General features: G+C 39.2%; 1 protein-coding gene across 1 annotated transcript in view; it reads right to left on the reverse strand.

Annotated features, from left to right (window-relative positions):
- ddr2a (discoidin domain receptor tyrosine kinase 2a) overlaps positions 1–19,256 on the reverse strand; it is a 189,663-nt gene extending 170,407 nt beyond the window's left edge. The window contains exon 1 of the mRNA XM_069937797.1: positions 19,104–19,256. The gene's annotated coding sequence lies outside the window, so the exon portion shown is untranslated. The remainder of the gene's footprint in view (positions 1–19,103) is intronic.
- Between the last annotated feature and the right edge of the window lie 2,697 nt (positions 19,257–21,953).

A 21,953-nucleotide genomic window follows, 5' to 3' on the forward strand; every position in this document is an offset into this window, starting at 1 on the left:
ACGCGCCACAAAACATGGTTTATTTGCTAGTAGGAGGTGATGTTCTCTCCTATCTGCTCTAAAAAGCTGTTCAAAGAGTAGACACAGCTTATGGCCATTTGGTAGTGCCAGCATGTCACTTATTAGGGGTGATGGCACCTATTTGCCTAAGCCATCTACCTATAGCAACCAGACAGCCTGTTCGCGGTGTGAGAGACCCAATGTGCCAACTAATAGGGCCTTGAGTGCCTCATACCTGCCAGCCTCTGGAGGCTGATGTAGAAAGCCTATTATGCAGCCTGCCATTTCCTGATTAAGCTCAGCCACCATATAGTAACATCAAGTCTCATCTGAGACAATGTTCCTGACGTGGAACTGGGCCTCTGCCTGACGGAACCAGATGAGGGGCTGAGCAGTCCCAAAAGTCGGCAGTTTCAGCGAAACTGTGTTTTGAAAAGCTGAGTCTCCATGCTGCTGGAGTTGTTTGCGTCGGGTCCAAATGCCTTTGGATTGTTGGGTTCACCAATGTGGTTGCTAAGCCACTAAACCGAAATGAACACGCTGAGTGTTGCAGAGTTCTGGAGTAACTGCTTTACTGGTTTTAAAATCGCGTGCTTAAAAAAGCCCATCCAGTCCTAGAGTTTTTAGCGCCCCAGTGGGATGGAAGTGACATCAACTTCTGGGCCACAGTTTTGCCTCATGCTGAGTATTTCTGTGGATGCCACTGGCCGTGGACTTACCCACAGCGCTGGCGTCAGTTCGCTTGTCATGCGGGTGCACTGCTACAGTAGCTTCAACATCAAGGCAGTCCACATGTCGGAAGACCATTCCTGGGGTCAGCACATCTAGGCAATCATGAAGAAGTCACCCAAACATTTCTCCTTTCTAAGGAGTCAGTGAAGATTCAGCATGCTGTCAGATATTCTATCAAACTTCTACAGGTGCTCTGTGGAAAGTATACCGAATGGTTCTAACGTGGCCGGGTTGGAAACTTGAACGTCCAGGATCAGAGAAGGTTGCAGAAAATGGCAAATTGAGCTGTCCATCAGAAGCACTGTCTCAAAAAAATAGTCAAGATCATAAAGGATTGTCATCGCCCTGGTCACACTCTCTTCTCATTGTTACCTTAAGCTGACAGTACAGGAGTCTGAAGTCCAGCACCTCAATAACAGGTTTTTTCCCCCCCAACAGTTATCAGGCCTCTAAACTTCTTTGTACTAGCCCTACCAATGAATGACTCCAGGACCACCAGGAGAGCTGTTTGGAATATTATAATATCACACTTTTTTTACACTAACTGCACCTGCATATTAAGTCATACATTTATATTTAACATCCTTTCTTTAATTTATACTTATTGGGCTTTTTCACAGAGAGGAGCCAGAAGTAGGCCTTAATGTGTGTGGCAGACCACTGTATTGTAGTCATTGTAGTGGTTGGCTCGCCCCGATACTATATGTCCTCCCCCTTTACATTCCTAATAAAGGCAGTACCACCCAATTCTTTCCCTCAGCACTGCCTTGGAATCGGGCCAACAGCATGCAAGTGATGCCTGCAAGTTTATAATGATTAAAACCTATTAATCTGGACTTCTGCTCTGTTGGGTCTAATTGATAGCGCTGCAGTGTTAAACTAGGACACTTAAGTAACTTTCATGAATGTGGCTTAAATTTGGCTTAGTCGGGGACTATGGAGTCCTGGAGTAAAGTAAGTAAGCCTAAATGAGAACACCCGAGTTAGGCCTGATTAGATTAAGTATGAGTACATGCTGTTGGTCTAATGATGCACATTAAAAACCCGGAATGGAATGGAATATACCATTAGGTGTTCATCTTGAGACAAAACAATGACAGAGGCAAAAAGAATTGGTTCAAAAACCTTTAGTGAGAATGAAAAACTGCTACTAAAACAAATTGTATTAAACCATCCAGTTATTGAAAGTAAAAATTGTACTACTGCTACTGAGCAAAAGAAAGAGTGGTTGCACCACAACTCCAGTAAATTCAATGCAAATGAAAACATAACTACAAGAACAGTGCAATGACTTCAGGTGAGATATCTTCCTTATTATCAACATTTCTCATATTCATATTTTGTGGCATCACTTATATTGAGTGATATCTGCCTTTCTCGTCTTTGTGAAAGAGCCTTAAACTGGTTTTAGAAAGAGAGAATGCAGAGATCAGAAGAGAGCGATTTAATACTGGTGGTGGACTACCAAAATAAAAGACAAGACTAATGAATTGAGGGTCTTGCTCTCTGGAATAACAGAGCACATCAACCTCTGGATGGTGTACCAGCAATGGCCATTTAGACAGTTCAGATGAAGAACTGAGCACAAATGGTAACTATTCCAAAGAAAGTATTGCTTCCTTTGATAAATATATTCCACTGTCTGTGCCAATCTTTATTCTTCTTTCATTCCAAGGACCATACGAGCTTATTTGTACTTCTAATGGTGTTCTTTTTCCAGAAGAAAGGAATCTGAACAGGTTGGAAGAGCCAGTGCACAGTGAGGGTGTCTGAAGGAAGAACATGAAATGAAAATAAAAATTCTACAGGTTGGATTGGATATGAAGTTGGAAGAGAGAGCCATGATCCAAAAAAGATACAGTAGTGAGACAATTGTGATTACCAGACACGGTGAACAATAAGATAGGTGAAAAATAAATGGTTTGTCGTTTGGATATTCAAGAGTGTGAGTATTTTAATCACCACAAATTACATTTTAAACCAGCCTTGGTTTAGTCACTCATTTAATTTTGCTGCACACTATTTTCATTTTGTACAGAACAAGCATTATCATAGCAAAAATAAGCCCTAATGAATGCATTCGATATTTAAATACATCTCATCTATTGAAGTATTTGCAATACGAAAGCAATTCAATGTACACATCCTCATTGGTCATTGCCTGCCTCAGCCATGGGCACATCTGCTTGATCCTGTTCTTCCATTGGAGGATCAGGACAGCAATGCTGCTTCAGGTAGTTGTACAGCACAGCTGTAGCAATGATCACCTTGCAGCACCTTTAATGGTTTGAAATGAAGTGTATTGCGTAAACACTGGAATCGATTTTTCTGTACTCCAAACACCATCCCTCTGGTGCAGATATGAGCTCTGCTGTATCTTTGCTGCTCAGCTGTTGTGGGATTTGTGTATGCAGTGAATAAAAATTTACTCTAATGTACCATATCCACTGTCACCAAGTAGTAGTCCACTATGTTGTCCTCTCTGAAACTGTGAATGACAAAAAGCCTTGAATCGTGAGTTGTACCTTTCCACAGGCAACGATATTTGAAAACTCTAAATTAGGAGTGCATACACCCTGAACATTGATGGAAAGCCAGTTCTTATAGTTCCTGTGCTCCTTAGCATCAGGAGTTGATGGATGCTTGATGGGAACTTGAAACCCATCTATACACTCCTGGGAAGTGCCCATATTCATAGAATTGCACTTGATAGTTGGCTTGGCCAGCAGCGTCAGGAAGCTTGATGTAAAGACTCCTCAGTTCACAAATGGTCCTGCAGACTTTGTGAACTATTCTACACACAGTTGCTTCACTGGCACCACATAAATCAGTTTCATGATGAAAGATTCCAGATGCCAAAAACCTCAAAGTGATCAGATCTTGGAGAGAATTGGGTAAAGGCCTTCCTCTTTGAGACAGAGAGGAAAATCTAGGCTCAAGCAAAGACAATCTCCAATGCATTTTATTTGTACATACGAAAGCAGTCTCAAAGTTATTTTATCAAAGTAAGGGATTACTCCTATCCACAAGTACTCATCTGTAGTGTACTGGCTTCTGTAGTGCATGTTGATTTTCATTTAGATATTCTAAATACTCCATGCTCCCTCACAAATAGAACTAAGCAGAAATTAAAACCTGCCTCTTTGAAGGATAAACTTAAGCTTCAATTTAGTCCTAGAGTAGCTCTAGGTCTCTCTTTTGCAATTGGCTTTGTTTATTCCAGAACAGGCTAAGTCTATGGAAGTCGCTTTGAGTCAAGTCGCATTGAGTCAAGACAGCTCAAACAGACATTTTAATCTGGGACTAGGTTTAAGCCCTGTCTGTGAAACCGGCCCATTATTTTACACATCTGTGGTTGTTGCAGCAAGCAACCTGAATTTTGGTGCCTTTGTATATTGTACCCATGTATATGACAATAAATTCCCATCTCATCTTATTTCTGGAATGTAATTTAAGAACAGATATTTCATTTCCCCACCCCACCCACCTCTCCTTCCCCTCTATCCCCCTTCCATAAAGGTTGAGTCTTTCAAGCATTTACTGTTTTTATTTCAGCTTTCCATCTGCTGCAGTAGTTTTGTTTACTTTTGCTTTAACTGGCAATTCAATAACTGTTTAATCTTTCCAACTAAACCCAATGTGTTCATGGGTCTAAACTTGAGCTTCCTGGAGCCAGCCTTTTTAAAGTCCAAAACCCCATTTCCTACGATGATGAGTCTCTTCTTGGCCTCATCCATTGTTAGAGTGAGGTCAAACTTGAACTTGAGGAACAATGCATCATATTCCTTCTGGGCAACTTGAAATCTAATGGGATGACATTGATCTTTCTAATTTTAGGTATCCATCACATTCATCTAATTCAACTTTTTCCATCTCTTCTTTTCCTACTCCTGTAGGAAAAGAAAAAAATCTCCTCTCTTTTTCTTCCCCACCCTTTCCTGGTGTGCTTTCCCTCCACATGTCTCTCTCTCTCCCTCCCCCTCACACTTTTCCTCTCATGTCCTGTCCTTCACCCAGCTTCTTTCCTCCATTATATACATATTGTCACCCACCCCCCCCCACCTTTCCACTCATCTTGACCAAACGCAAAATGTTGACTGACCACTTCTACCCATTGATGTTGTCTGACCTGTTGAGTTCCTCCAGGAATTCTTCATCTTCTCAAGATTCCCACATCTGCTGCTTTTGTGTTTCTCCAAAAATTTTTTTAAGGTCTGCTTATGAGATAAGACAATAGCTGAAATTTAACGTGGAATTATCTGTGCACTTCCCAGAAATAAAATTTGTTATAGAATTCATTACAAGTGGCCAAAACTCACCTAAGTGCCAGGAAGATAATACCAAGCAATAAAATTACATTTAAATATTTGCTCCTGTTTCAAACAAAATGCACAAATAAGATTTTAAGAAAGTAATTTATGATCATAGCTGAACAGACAGTAGGATCATTCCTCATACATTTGGAAACTTTCCATTTTAGTAGTGTTGCCCTGATTTGCATACTGAGTGGCAAGGCTTTCTGATTATTATCTATAATTCTCCACTTTTTTTCCACAAAATGGCTTGATCCAACAGGATGGAACAGGGGCTAAAGGGCTGGAGTTCTAGAGAATGATTGGATAGGATGGATCTTTATTCCCTAGAGCATAAGAGGTGACCTGAAAGAAGGTTATTAAGTCATGAGAGGCATAGATAAAGTCAATGCTCACAGTCCTCCTGCCAGGACAGATAATTTAGAACAGGAAGGCAGAGGCTTAAGGTGAGAAAGGGAAGATTTAAAAGGGACCAGAGGGACAACTTTTTCATCTGTATATGTAGTGAAACCCGAAAGTCTGCAGAAGCTGTGACTGTGGTAAAACACCAAAATGCTGGAGGAACTCATCAGATCTCGCACTGTCTGTAGGAGGTAAAGATATATATCTGATGTTTTGCGACTGAGCCAGCAATCTTTAACAGCAGGGAGAAATAAATTATTTGCTTTTATAATGCACCCTGAAAGTTGAATTAAAGTTACAGTAAATAAGTAAAAGGCAACGGCCTATGGTGTAAAGTTAAGAGATCACTGAAGACTTGGTCAAGATGATATTTTCAAGAAGTTTCTAAAATCAGAGTCCCGTTCATAAGCATACAGTCCAAACATTTTTGAAATAGAACACTGATAGCAAAATGTGAACTTTGTCACAATGAACAAAATGAGAAAAATGCAACTGAAGATTTTTTTTTTCCAATTCCTGTGCAGAGAACAGGGAAAGGCACATATGTTCAGATTTTAACATCACACTTGATAATCAAAGTAAAATCTCTTCATTATTTGTTGCTTGCAGTTGAGCAATGAACCCTCATTTTTTTATGATATTTATCAATCCACGACAATCTGGTGAATGTGGTATTTTCACCCATTCCATTATAATGTTACAGAAGGGGAATTTCATGAACTTATTTGAAATAATTGGAAAATTCAATATTTCAATGTGAGAGATGAGTAAAACTAATATGAAAATATGAGAGATGAAGAAAGCTAGTATGGATATATGTGTAATGAATAAAGCCAGTATGAATAGGATAAGGATAGATAATAGAATGTAGGAAGTAAAGTTAGTCTGAATAAGATAAGGGTCTTCTAGCCTTTTAGACAGAATTAGCAAGTTCTGCATACAAGAGTTAGTAAGCCCTGAGGGTCGGGAAGGTGTGAATAAGGACAATGGCATGATGGGACACCGACAGGATACCCCCTGGTCCTCCAAGTTCACAGAAACAGTACGTAGGCAGACAGGATTGCCTAATGCCAAACTCATCCAGGAGGCAGAAGAATGTGAGGGGGAGGGTACTTCTAGACTGAAATCAACTGTATAAAAGTTGGGTGAGCCCCAGTGTGTGTGTATATTCCCAGGGTAAGGGGAAGCACCCAACTTTGCATTGCTGTATAATAAATGTTCTTTGTTCTCAATTTTTGTCTCGAGCAATTTCTGTGAAGGTTCTTCTGTTTCTCACAACAGCACATTGTAATTAAAACATTGATGCAGAATAGTTATTGATATGACCAGTATGTCAGGGTAACTAGGGAACCTCACATTGATGGGTAATAAAATGCTCTGTAATAGTCCTGGATCAGAACAGATGTTACATGAAGTGTGAATTGTAGATTACAACAAGGCAGAAGGTAAGACTAAGAGGAAATGGCAATATATGGTCAAGCAGTCTAAGCCTAAAGAGGGAACAACAAATAAATTATATACATTCAGGAAGAAAATGAAAAGTGGTGTTGATGAATAACAAAGCTTCTGACCCTAAATGGAGTCTCAATGTGTTCTTGATAAATAAATGGCTGAAGTCCAATGCTAATGCAAATTTTGAGGAATATGAACATTTTTACATGTTGAACTGAATTTTAAAATAACCACGTCAAGAGAATATTATGCCAATAATTGAGTGAATTACATTTACTTTAATTTATTATATTTCGGCTTTATTCATAAGCCAATGGATAAGAAACACAATGGGATCTTCTCTGAGTCTGTCAAAGAGTTATTATATTAATAAACAAAGAGTTACAATTTTTATGGCAAATGGCACAAATATTTTGTGCATTGGAGGAAAATCTAAATTTATACTCTTCTTTGGCTTGGCTTCGTGGACGAAGATTTATGGAGGGGTAAATGTCCACGTCAGCTGCAGGCTCGTTTGTGGCTGACAAGTCTGACGAGGGACAGGCAGACACGGTTGCAGCGGTTGGAGGGGAAAATTGGTGGGTTGGGGTTGGGTGTTGGGTTTTTCCTCCTTTGCCTTTTGTCAGTGAGGTGGGCTCTGCGGTCTTCTTCAAAGGAGGTTGCTGCCCGCCGAACTGTGAGGCGCCAAAATGTGCGGTTTGAGGCGAGATCAGCCCACTGGCGGTGGTCAATGTGGCAGGCACCAACAGATTTCTTTAGGCAGTCCTTATACCTCTTCTTTGGTGCACCTCTGTCTCGGTGGCCAGTGGAGAGCTTGCCATTCAACACGATCTTGGGAAGGCTATGGTCCTACATTCTGGAGACATGACCTACCCAGCGCAGTATACTAATTGCTACAAAATAGCACACATTTTTGACATAGTGTGCTCTTCTCCAAATAAATGATCTTAACTAATTTTCATGAATCCAGAATAGTAATGCATAAACTTTGACAGGATGGGAGAATATTGACATCTTTGTTTCAGTTCCATAAATTTACATCTGGATGTCAATTTGAAACTATGGCTTTCTAAATATTTAACTTTTCTGCCTACTTTTTTTCTGAAATCTTTACTGTAAATTAAAAGAAAATGCTCATGGGCTTTCTTTATGTGTTTTAAATTTGGCTTTAAAAACACCAATCCTTTTTATTTTCAGCAATTTCATCATTAAAGTTCCCATAAATTGGGCTTGAAGTGAAACTCCCAAAGACCTTTTCCCTTTTAATTGTTTACAGCTTGCAGTGAACAAAGCTGGCATGCAAACCCACATTCATAGAGGTAAACGCTTAAAGATTAAATTTAAACATATTTAAATTTAACAGGCTCGTCTCACCTATGAGCACATGCCCCTTAAATACATCAATTAATCTTGTGGTGCTACCACAATGTATATATATGTTTGTATTGAATGGGCTGAAGAGGTATAAGGACTGCCTAAAGAAATCTGTTGGTGCCTGCCACATTGACCACCGCCAGTGGGCTGACTTCTCCCAGATATCCCCATAAAGGCTGTTGCACCCAAACCCACCCTCAGTACCTGTGTTGGAACCGGGCCAGCAACATGCAAGCTGTGCTGACATTTTAAGGTGATTAAAGCCTATTAATCATGATTCTCTGTCCCATTGTGGTTGATTGGTAGTACAAACTTCCAATCTTGTATGTTTTTGAATGGCGAGAGGAAACTGGAGCACCTGGAGGAAACATATGGAGAAAATATAAACTCCTCACAAACAGCTCAGAATTCGAACCCCAGTCACTGGCAATGTAGTAGAATTGCACTTGTCGTAGGCTTGTCAGCAATCTGAAAATCTCTCCAACTTAATGTCAATATTTTGCAGAAACTCAGCCATTTTCTGAATACAGTGTTGACAAGGTGCTGCATTATTGATGAAGCATTCTTTAGCATGAAATATTAAACTAAGGATCTGATAATTCTCGTCCACGATAAACAATTTTATGATACTACAATTAGGTAAACAAATAGTGTCCCAGCTGAATTTCTTCCCTCAACCTACTACCCTGCTGACTATTCGATTCAGTACACAAAAGTGCGAGAGAATGGCTCAGTGGCTATTTGTGGGATCTTGCAGTGTACAAATCAGTCTCTATTTTCTTGCTGCATTCAAAAAGTAAACCACAATTAGGCATGAACATTTACAGTTATTCAATTCATGATCATTGTACAGGGCCTACAGAAACTGACTTCTCTGCCGGTTCTGGTCTGCAGCTTAACAAGCAATTGCACTTCAAGAGCTCTTCCGGGTGGCCTTTACTGTTCAATATCCTCTCACACACTGTTTTCCCTCAACTCCCCTCTAATATTTCTACTTTATAAATTCAATCTAAATTCTGCAGTTAATGCTATCTTGGATTAAAGGAAATGTGATTCTATGAAATAGATCCTTCCTGTTCACCCTCTCAAGATTTCTAATTCCTCTACTTTACCAAAGAAAGCAATCCTCCTATAAATCAAACTCTCCTCACTACAAAAATATTTAATTCCTAGTAACAGCCATGTAAATCTATTCCAACCTTTGATAGTGTTGCAGCATTCTTCCTCTAGTGTGGAGAAACTCATACAGCACTCTAACATGACCTATCTGCTGTTTTATATTGCTCCATTTCTAAGCTCATTTAGTCTATCTAACAACTAATAAAGATAAATATTGTTAGTAAAAACACAATGCCAGAGAAAATCAGCAGGTCAAACAGTACCATTTATCTTCTTTGGCTTGGCTTCGCGGACGAAGATTTATGGAGGGGGTAAAAAGTCCACGTCAGCTGCAGGCTCGTTTGTGGCTGACAAGTCCGATGCGGGACAGGCAGACACGATTGCAGCGGAAAATTGGTTGGTTGGGGTTGGGTGTTGGGTTTTTCCTCCTTTGCCTTTTGCAAAGGAGTACCATTTATATAGCAAAGTTAAAGATACATAACCCACATTTTGGGCCTGAGCCCTTCATCAAGATGTGACAGAAGGAGAAGATGACGAAATGAACAGACCCAGTATGTAAAAGTAGAAGACACAAATTTCTTGTTTATTTTCATTGTGCGATGACATTGTTTAATGCATCATATATGTTGAACGTTGAGTGAGTGGGGAGGGGGGGGATGAAGGAGGGAGGGAAGGGAGGGGGGAAAAAGGGGAGAAAATGACACTGTGTATATTCAAGAGGGAAATGTTTGTGTGTATTTTTGTCAGTTTGGTTCATAGTGTGAAATATAAAAAAAAATTAAAAAAGATGTGAGCAAATATTGGTAGGTTCCTGAACAAAATGGAGGGCAAGGGTTGCAGGGGGTGGAGCACAGGCCCACGGACAAGAGGTAATAGGTGGATAAGGGAGGGAGGGCACAACAGAAAACAAGGGGACAGGAGCTGGTTCTGTGAATGGAAAGGGAAGGGGTGGAAATCTGGAGGAAAGAAGACAAGAGGATAGGGAAGAGAGGGAGAATGGGGTGTCGTCTAGCAGAACCAGAGAAGTTCATGTTAATGCCATCCAGTGGAAAGTGCCCAAATGGAATAATTTGGACTGCTCCTCCAAGTTACAGGTGCCCTTGACTTGACATTGTGTGAGGCCATGGTCAGACATGTCAGCATGGGAGTGGAGTGCAAAATTTAAATGGATGGCTATTTAACAACCTTATCTACCTCCCCATTATCTTCCATTATCTCTGTTCCTCTACTTTTCTCAGTATACATGAACATTAATTGTGCATTCCGTTGCTTTGTTTGACCCCACAAATGTAGCACCTCACACCTCTGGATTGATTTTCAATCATCATGGATGTGCCCTCTCATCTAGTACATTGATATTTTCCTACACGTGGCAACTTCCTAAATATGAACTACACTGCCATTTTTTGCCACTGCCATTTTTTGCCACTGCCCATGGGAGGCCCCAGTAATACAAGGTGCTAAAATAAATACATGTTCTTTTCTTATTACAAATAGGATTAAGTGAAAAATAGCATAAACTGCTCTGAGATAAAATTAGATGAAATACTATTTAATTCATTCAACAATAAAATGAGGTTGACAATGTCTGTTTGTTAAGCTGAATAAGATTCATTCCTCGGCCCATAACTTCTTTCATTCTGCTGTGTTTCCAATCATTCTACACCATGGAAAATTGGAGAATGAGCTGGAAAGTCTCAGGTTCCCTTCTCCAGTACCAAGTGGACAAATTAGATGAGTATATATAAAACACAAATGTAAATGTACATTTGTAAATTTCAAAATGACTTTGTGTTTATAATTTGCATTTATATTTTATAATTAAACTTATTATAATAGCTTGACTTTGAAGTGAACTGATTGGAAATTCTTATTTGCAATTTTAAAAAAAGCTTAAGAATACTCCAATGTACTTTACAGTTAATGAAACACAGTTGATGCATTGGCACTGTTGCATTGCATTCAGCAAGGTCTTTCAACCAGCAATGATTAAATGATCATTTCCTTTTAGACATTAGTTGCAGGGCAAGTATTATTTAGGTTATTGGGAGACCCTCCTTGCTCTTCTTCAGATAGCTCCATGAGATCTTTCATGTTCTACTATGCATGGCGTCGTTGACAGTGCAGCCATAGACAACAGTTTGACAATCCTTTGGGCTCCTTGCATTTTGTGGATAGCACACATTACTGTATCTTAATATAGGTGAGAATAAGCTTAATTCAGCAATCAGGGAGCCAAAGTTGTTAGCTCACTTCAACCATTCAGTCTGAATTGGTTCAACTTACAAATTGCGTTTATGTAGTCTATTCAACCTATTATACAAAAGGCAAAGGAGGAAAAACCCAACACCCAACCCCAACCAACCAATTTTCCCTTGCAACCGCTGCAATCGTGTCTGCCTGTCCTGCATCGGACTTGTCAGCCACAAACGAGCCTGCAGCTGACGTGGACTTTTTACCCCCTCCATAAATCTTCGTCCGCGAAGCCAAGCCAAAGATAAGTTTGATCTAATTGTGAACAATAAGAACATGGAGTCGATTCACTCCCACTAACAATTAACAAAACTCTTGCCACTTATTCCCATTCTAAATTTCAGTGTCTGAACTGAAAAGTCCTAATTGACTCAACCTATGTCATCACAGATAAAACTTTCCCCACCATCAAAAATATCTACAGGGAATGTTATCGTCAGAGAGCAGCAGCGATCATCAAGATCCATACCACCCAGCACATGCTTGGTTCTCGCTGCTACCATCAGGAAAGAGGTATAGGTGGCACAAGACTTGTACCACCAGGTTCAGGAACAACTGCTACCCCTCCGTCATCAGACTCCTCAACAATAAACTCAATCAGGGACTTATTCAAGGACTCTCACTTTTGCACTTTATTATTTTTATGTATTGCACATTTTGTTTGTATTTCTTTGCTTATGTGTACATTGAGGTTTTTTTTTACACTGCAATAAGTAGTAATTCTGCCTTGCATGCAGGGGAAGAATCTCAGGGTTGTATGTGATGTCATGTATTTACGAAGACAATAAATCTGTGTGTACCATAATTGATATTTTAGATCATGACATTACTTTAAGAACATTGTGGTGTAACTGTCTGCTACAAAGGAAAACACACACACACACACACACACACACACACACACACAAACACACACACACACAGTGTGGGAGGTTAAGCTCTGAGATTTATTGAGGCTGGAAAGGCTCCTTTTATACAGTTGGAGTTCCCGCCATTTGGTTGATTGGCTGACATCAGCTGCATGAATAACAAAAATAGGATTCCTGCCCACGGGAATATTCTTGCATATGAATACCCTTCTTCCCCAGCCTGGTGTTGATCTGTTAGCTGGGCAGGTGCCATTTTAGAGCTGCTGGCCTTGTACTTCCCCAGCTTCCAAATGTGCTGGTTCGCTATGCTAGGGGTCGCAAGAGTTAATTATGCTATTGTTTATTACCGCACATTTTGCCAGCCCAATCTCACAGGTTGCGGGGCACCACACTGGTCATATAAGACAAAAGTAGAGTGCTTAATTTTGAAATTATAAATCCTATAAGTAATGATGTGTTCGCAATGAAAGTTTACCCACATTAGAATTTTAAAGCACGTTTTTAATTTATCTTTTTCAAATGAAGACATGTGAACTTAATTTCAAAATGTATAAATTTTACTTTTTAAGTAACATATTGAATAATTAATTTTAACATCTCAAAAGTAAATAAAATTCTTCTCACCTTTTAATAGCACTGTAAAAACCTCATGCCTAAAATGATAAAAAGAGTTGATGGCATATAGTTTGTGGAAAAAGCATTCAGCAATCAGTTTGTGTTATAGTTATAAGAAATACAGCAGGCAAACTGCATGTACTATCCATTCTGTCGGTCTTTGCAAACACTACATCCTCAATCTCTTTTGCTTAAAACTCCCTCCCAATCTTCTCTACTCCAGGTCATAGGTTTCTCACAGTGCTGAAGCAACACATTTTACAGTTCACTTAAAAGTTTCTCATCTGTCCAGAATGAATAACAATTGTCTCCATCTCAAATTGTGAATAAAAAATCTCAGTCTTCAATTCTTCTATTTGGCCATTGGGTGGGATACTATGTTAGTTCACCAAGCCAGAGTGGTGTGTGGAACCAGTTTGACACTTATATAACCATATAACAATTACAGCACTTAACCTAATTATTTATCTTTATTTTTTCTTTGGCTTGGCTTCGCGGACGAAGATTTATGGAGGGGGTAAAAGTCCACGTCAGCTGCAGGCTCGTTTGTGGCTGACAAGTCCGATGCGGGACAGGCAGACACGGTTGCAGCAGCTGCAGGGGAAAATTGGTTGGTTGGGGTTGGGTGTTGGGTTTGGGTGTTGGGTTTTTCCTCCTTTGCCTTTTGTCAGTGAGGTGGGCTCTGCGGTCTTCTTCAAAGGAGGTTGCTGCCTGCCAAACTGTGAGGTGCCAAGATGCACGGTTTGAGGCGATATCAGCCCACTGGCGGTGGTCAATGTGGCAGGCACCAAGAGATTTCTTTAGGCAGTCCTTGTACCTTTTCTTTGGTGCACCTCTGTCACGGTGGCCAGTGGAGAGCTCGCCATATAAGACGATCTTGGGAAGGCGATGGTCCTCCATTCTGGAGACGTGACCCACCCAGCGCAGCTGGATCTTCAGCAGCGTGGACTCGATGCTGTCGACCTCTGCCATCTTGAGTACTTCGACGTTAGGGATGAAAGCGCTCCAATGGATGTTGAGGATGGAGCGGAGACAACGCTGGTAGAAGCGTTCTAGGAGCTGTAGGTGATGCCGGTAGAGGACCCATGATTCGGAGCCAAACAGGAGTGTGGCTATGACAATTAAAGAGGATTTGGAAAAATTGAATATGTTACCTTTTACTTTGATGGGTAGAGTAAATTGTGTTAAGATGAATGTGCTTCCTTGAATACAATATTTATTTCAATTGATTCCAATTTCAATTCCTCAAAACTTTTTAAGGAATTAAATGTTTGTGTTAGAAAACAATTGTGGAAATGGAAAATGGCTAGGTTTCTTTGGAGAAATTGACATGAAAAAATGTTTTAGGAGGTTTACAACTCCCCAATTTCATGAATTATTATAAAGCAGTACAGTTGAGATGTACTAATGTAATGAATAAGTTAAATAATGTTCCAGCATGGGCAAGTATAGAACTTGATAAAATAGGAGAAACAAATCCACAGCATTTTATATATAAGTGGAACGTAAGATTGTTAACAGCAAATAGAGAAACACCCACGATGAAACATTTAATTGAACTTTGGAATAAAATTGATAAAGAGATTGGAGGAAGAGGATTCATGTCTGGAAGAACACCTTTATTTCAAAATAGACATCCCAAGATTTTAAAAGGGACAGACAGAGTAAATGTGGATAGGCTTTTTCAATTAAGAAAGGGGGAGATTCAAACTAGAGGACATGGTTTAAGATTGAAGGGGGAAAATTATAAGGGGAACATGAGGGGAAATTTCTTTATGCTGAGGGTGGTGGGGATGTGGAATGAGCTTCCGGCAGACGTGGTCGAGGCGGGATCATTGGTTACATTTAAGGAAAGACTGGATCGTTACATGGATGGGAGACTAGAGGGGTATGGACCAGGTGCTGGTCAGGGTGGGGATTTGCTACGGCATGGACTAGTAGGGCCGAACTGGCCTGTTCTGTGCTGTAAGTGGTTATATGGTTATATGGTTATATTCTATGGAAAAAATTTTTTTTTTTTTTAAATTTGGCAAAATTGTTTTATTAAGAACATTTAAGATTGTTTCAAAGCCAGGAAAGTTATTACTGAAGTTAGTAATGAAGGAAAAATTTAAGATATTGGAAAATACAAAATTTTGTTATTTTCAAATTGAGATTTTTTTTGTGAACTTTTTGGTCAAGATTTAGTATCATCAGTGGAGACAGAAATAGAATTATTATTAAGTACTAGGATTACAAAGAAATTTGTTTCAGAGATGTACAAATTATTACAAAAGAATGCTCAAAAAGGAGTTCATAAATCAAGACATAAATGGGAGGTAGATTTAAATAAGCAAATAGATGAACATAGATGGATTCAGATATGTGGAGAGAGTATGAAAAGTACAGTAAATATGAGATATCGGTTGTTCAATATAATTTTATTCACCAGTTATATTTAACACAAAAGATACAAAATATGTTATATTTTTCAGATTTATGTTTTAGATGTGGACAAGAAGTTGGTACTTTTTTGCATTCGACTTGGCAGTGTTCCACAATTAGACCTTTTTGGCTTGATTTGGGTAATTTATTAGAATAACGAGTAAGATTCCCAGAGGATCCGATGATATTTATACTGGGAGATGTTATAGGAATTAAACACAAATTAAAACTGAATATGTATTGTAAAATTTGTTCAAATTTCCTTGGCAATAGCTAGAAAATGTATTGCTATAACTTGGAAGTCAGATACTGATCTGGGAAGTTCAGAGTTGAATTCCACGAGAAAATCACTTACAACACAAGTGAAAAATATCATACAGTTTTTGAAATATGGAACCCATATATACAAACTCTTGGTATTAAAATTTAAATGAATCTCAAACATTCCCTTTCTCTTGTAGGTCTCTATGAATTTTTAGATGTTTAAATGTATTGGAAAGTGAAGTACTCCTGTTGGGGTTTTCTTGTCCCTCTTCTTTTTCTTTTTTTAAAGTTTGTAGGGGTTTGGGAGAAGGGGGTGGGGGATTTAAAGGAGGTTTTGCTTTCTTTGTATTTGTTTGCTTTCTTTTTTTATAAAATACCACATGTATTTGGATTGTTTGAAATATTGTGATATATTTGCTAGTGGTTTTATATTAAATAAAATATTTTTAAAAAACACTCAACCTGATATTGCTTTCCTTTGACTGGAAAAGAGAATTACTTCATATCACAGAGAAAGAGGTCATTCGGCCCATTGACTTCATGTTGCCTCTCAGAGTTGGCAATAATTGCATTCCTCCACATATTCTTGTAAGTCAATATCTCTTATGTGCTCAATCACTCCATACCCTGAATCTTCCCACACCCTGAATCTCCTGTCAGCTACCTACATTAGGAGTAATTTCAGAGCCTTCTCTGACAAGCAAATTAATGGTTATAATTATATTTTTGGCACAAGTGGAGTATTCAGGAGAGGCAGTGGGGAATAAATTAATCCTGTAGGATGAAGACCCAAGATTAATTTTGATCAAAATCAACAGTTGGTCCACCATTTAACTATTAATTAAAACCTGAACACAGCCCTACTGGAAATAAATTTTCATGTTTCTCAGGTTTTCTTCTGACATAGAAATCCTTCAGGCCAAAGAATCTACACTAGCTCTCAGAGCAATCCCATTCCCCCCACCTATTCGTTACCTATACTCATTCAAATTCCCATTAGTTCCCTCAATTCTCCAAGTCAGTCACCCGCATCAAGGGTAATTACAGTACAACCAGGTTTTGGGGATATGGGAGTAAATCTACATGGTTAAAGGATAGCATGCAAACCCCAACAGATAGAACACAAGGTCAAGATTGAACAGGGCTCAATACTGTACAAGCTTGAAGGATTTGCATCAATCCTTTTAATTGACCCAAATATGTTATCTATATAAATACAAAAAAAAATGTGAAGCCCATGTCTAATCAAGTTTTTGGAACAAGCATATTGTAATACGAATTTACAAGCCAATAATTTTTCATTATACAGGTGCTTAATCTTTTATCTAAAATCCTTGGGACCAGATTTTTCAGATTTGGGAATTTTTTTGGATAACAATAATATTAAAACAGCAGTACTTTTAAGTAATTGTTGAGGGGGGGGGCGCGGTCGCACCGGTGTTGAATGTGGTAAATCGAGTCAGATAGATAGATTGCTCTCTCCCTGACCTCCCCCTCACGCCTGAATTAAGCTGCTGCTCTCTCTCCTCCTGCCTGAGTCAAGCTGCTGCTCTCTTTTCCCCCCCCCCACACCCGAGTCAAGCTTAAAACTTCAAACTTAAACTGGCTCAAACTAAAATATACTGTACAAACAGTAAAAAAAAATTTGATTTTTTTTGGAGGTTTTCGGTTTTCAGAATTTTGGATAAAAGATTACGCACTGTATAGTAAATTTATCCTTAGTATAGCTTAAATGTTAAATTTAGACATATGGCACAGAAACAGATTCTTTTGGTGTCCAATTACACCAAATTGACCAACAACCCCTGGTACATTTTGAACAGTGGGAGGAAACCATGCAGACATGGGGAGAACATGCAAACTCCTTTCAGACAGTGTGGGATTCAAAACCTGATGCCTGTCACTGGCATTGTAACAGCATTGCACTAACCGTGACACTAACCATGCAGCTCATGTATTCTACCATGCATCATACTATTTTACAACCTCCAGATAAATGTCAGTTTCTGAAATCAATGTTTATTGTGTTAGATAAAGGCAGAGAAGTTGCTGGTTTCCATTACTTCATGGATAACAAGGAGATGCTGGAAGAACACAGCAGATCAGGTTAGAGAAAATTTCTGATCAGGATAAGGGTCCAGCCCAAAATGTTAACAAACCATTTCTGCCCAAGGATATTGCCTGACCTGCTGAGTTCCATCAATGTCTCAGTGTTCATTCATGATTCAAGCAGCTGCAGTTTTTGTTTCTCCCTTCTAGATGACATTGGTTCTCTCTAAACTTTACTCTAACCAAAATGTGCAGGGTCAGGGGACTTCAGCAATTATCTGCCACCTGCCCATAAAATGAAATGAGATATTATGGAGTTCCCAACACCCCATCTTCTGATCAGCTGGCAGTTCCTCTGATGGGTCTGATCTAAACATTGTAAACTTTCTGCAACTTCATTTGGGATATGTGACCTAAAGCTATTTTAACTGCTCAGCAGAATATAATTTAAATTTAGAGATACAGCATTTAGAGATAATCAATGAGGCCCAATTACAGGCATGTGATCAATTAACCTATTAATCCTGTTGGTCACTGGAACATGGGAGAAAACCAGAACACCATGAGGAAACCCAAACAAGGAGGAGATTGTAGAAACTCCTTATAGCAGCAGTAGATTTGAACCTGGATCACTAGTGCTGAGATAATGTTGTTCCAACTGTTATGCTAATCATGTCACAATTATAGTGAGAAATTTTAAAAGATACTGGTGAAACTAATTATATTTGTAAAATTAATATTACCAGAATAATATGTATCACAATTAAACAGCTGCATATCTGATTGGTAATTTACAACCTCAACAGAAGAACTTTCTAAACAGTTTACAAAAACAAACAGATGAAGAGTGCAAGAACTTGTGTCCTGATAATACAATATTGGACCTCAATTCTACAGTTTCTCAGTTTGATCACTGAAAGCTGTATGCATGCAAAATATGCATCTGGCTGCAACACAAGCACTGGAGCAAATCCTGCTGTCGGCAATCATCTGGCTATGCCTGCCATGCAGACACCAAAAAAGTTGTGCTTTTTTTCCCTGCATTTCATCAGTTTTCAATCCAAATATCTCTGTAATCAGGATTTTTTAAAACTTATTTGCATTTCATTTCTGCAACTTGTTAAAGAATCATTCTTTATTAATGTGATGATATCTTAAAAATAAGATTTCCTAGTTTCAGCAAAAAATCTGCAGTCCAGTACAGTAGTCACAAAGGAGTTACAAAAAAAAAACATACCTTTATGATGAAGTAAAGCTTTCCTCAATACAAATGTCGAGAAAATATATACGATTCACTTGTGTATCTTCTCTAATCTCTGTTTGGTCTGAAGTTTCTTAGAATTTCCTACTTTCTCTGTCAAGAACGAAGCTGATGTAAGATGCCTGCAAAAAAAAACTTTAACATTCTGGGAATTCTTGGGAGTCAGCCAAGGATCCCAGAATTCCATGAGAATCACAGGCTGTTTCAATTAGAAGCACTGACGGTAACCAATTGCAGCAATTCAGACCCTATTTTACTGGCCTAAGGGCCTCTGCCTCTTGCAGACAAGGGCTGAATTTGAAGTAATATCAGCCCTGAAGTCAGTAAAGAGGCCATTGTTTAGCTCAAACCTGACCAACAGAGACAAATGAAGCAGTTCAAAGGGTAGGAAATAACATTGTTGGGCTGTGTTGTAGCTCTTATTTTCAATTTGGTAGTTTTGGGAATTAAAGACCCAATTCCTGTTTTTTTCTCTCCCCAGGATTGAAAGCAATCTGCTTTTAGTTATGCAAAGTGGGTTAGAAATTCAGTCAGATAATATTGCTTATGTCCTGTTTTACTGCAACTGAAAAAAAACTGACTTTCTTCAGAGTAAAATGTGGCACCATCCACATTGGGGTCATCTTTTCTGAATCCAGAAAGTCAATGAGGAGCCACTCTTTTGTGACAGATGCATCTTCTTCATCAAGGTTACCTGTCTGTGTTCTTCCCAATACAATGACCCTATTATGGGGAAACTGATTCAGTTGTCTGAGACTGGAGCAATGTTGATAATTCCTAGGGAATTGAGGTTCTCCAACCTATTTCCAAAAGAAATCTGGTTTGGAAAATTTGTCAGCTAAGTCATCTAGAAATCTTTCTAGTTCTCTGTCATCTTGCCATCAATGAACTCCTTCTTTTAGCTGCTTTCCCTTCAAGCTGCTGATAATTTGAAGAAACAGACCACAAACACCTGAATCTCCAGTCTTCTGATGCCCCATTATCCATCCAATTTTTTTTTAAACCTATTTGATAGTGGTCATGATGCAAGAATGCTTGTGGGCCATCTTGGGTTTTCCTTTTGAATCCTTGACCAATCACAATCTTAGGACTCATCTCTGATGATTCTGGTCGACGTATTCTGTCCTTGGATAATCGTGGTCTGAGATATTGGGACAACTCCCACAACTTGTCAACAATCCATCTAACCCACTCTCACCTTGGTCGTCAAGCATTCCAAACCCTCACCTGGCATTAGGCCAAAATCCTGAAGCTTGTAAACAGGGAAAGTTCCCATTTGTAATATCCAGGTAAGGTTTTTGAGGAAGGATATATCCCATAAATGAATGATGATTGATGTCCCATTGGAATAGTTTCCTGCCACGCACATTCATCTACACTGGAATTTGCAGACCCCACTGGATTGGATGGACATTTATTCTAAGAACAAAATTATTTGCTTTCTGTGAACTGAATGAATATTTTTGCACTAATTTGCATGCTGATTTTTGTCCTTTTCCCTTCAGTTGCTAACACTGGGCAACAGTTTTTTTCCCCCAAAACATTTGCTTCCTGAAAAAAATGAAGAATGTGATAGATGACTTCAAGCTGAACATAGAGACAATTTCAGATTTGTTGTATCATGCAGGAAGTTAGAGAAACATTAAATCAACTTTTAGTGAATTTAACACATTTAATTGCATGATGCTGACATATTGTGTTAGTTCATTTGTACTCAGCATCTGATGCCTCTCATGTCAGTGTCCAACAGTAATTGGCCAGCCCTGATGGATTCCAGTTAACCCTGAAAACTTTCACCATTTATCACTGATTACAAGATTGACAGGGAAAGTTCAAAAGCTTAAAAATGAATTTTCAATAACATGTTGCACTTTAAGGCTTTGTGTGCTTGAAGTAGAATTAAAATATGATCGGAAATCATAAAAATAGGTTATATCTAAAAACCAGCAGGATAGGAAAATTTAAAGTGATTTGCATGATCACCAGCCCAAAATCCATAAAATGCACCCAAAGATGTTCAGGAAACAAAATCTTCATTTTGTAGAGAAATCTAAACAATGAAGAATCAAAAATTATTTCATTTATAAAATGAATGCTAAACTATTCTATATCAACACTCCTGAGGGTAGAGATTGCAGTAAGAACTAGAGTTACCCCAGTTCTCCTACCCTTTAGGAATCGGGGAGATGGCCAGAGAGGTAAAGTCTCCAGGAAGATTTACCAACAAACATTTGTTTTCTCCACAAAAATGAAGGTGGCAGGGTGACACTGATAGTGGAGCATTAGGGTTTGGGATTAAATATCAACTTCTGGTGCTATCCACGAGGGGCTTGCATATTCTCCATCTGACCATTTGGGTTTCTGCCCGGAGCTCTGGTTTCCTCTCATGTTCCATAAACATGGCAGTTTAATTGGTGTGGTGCTCTGTTAGCCAGAATCAGACACACACAAGGTAAAGACTATACAACAGGCTTTAACCCACAAAGACTTCCACAGAGCCAAGCTGGCTGTGGCTGCAGTAACTCTGAGTGAGACTTCAGGAGGCTGGCGCAGGCTTATATCCCGGAGGGTGATTGACACCCGACTGGGTGGGGCTTGATCCATTCAGGCCGACTGATTGACAGCCGGCCAGGTGTTGTCCTGTCCCCTTACACTTCTGCAGGTACAGAGGTTACTCCCTGCAGTAGGCCGGTGGTGTACCACCACAATTGGCCACTGTAAATTGCTTGGAGAGTGTTGGTGAGAGGTAGAGTTGAGGGGAGTGGAATAGAAAATAGGGGGAATACAAATAAAGATTAATGCATTGCTGGGATTCATGTAGATAGG

This window comes from Narcine bancroftii, chromosome 5 (genome assembly GCF_036971445.1).
Source record: "Narcine bancroftii isolate sNarBan1 chromosome 5, sNarBan1.hap1, whole genome shotgun sequence".
Lineage (NCBI taxonomy): Eukaryota > Metazoa > Chordata > Chondrichthyes > Torpediniformes > Narcinidae > Narcine > Narcine bancroftii.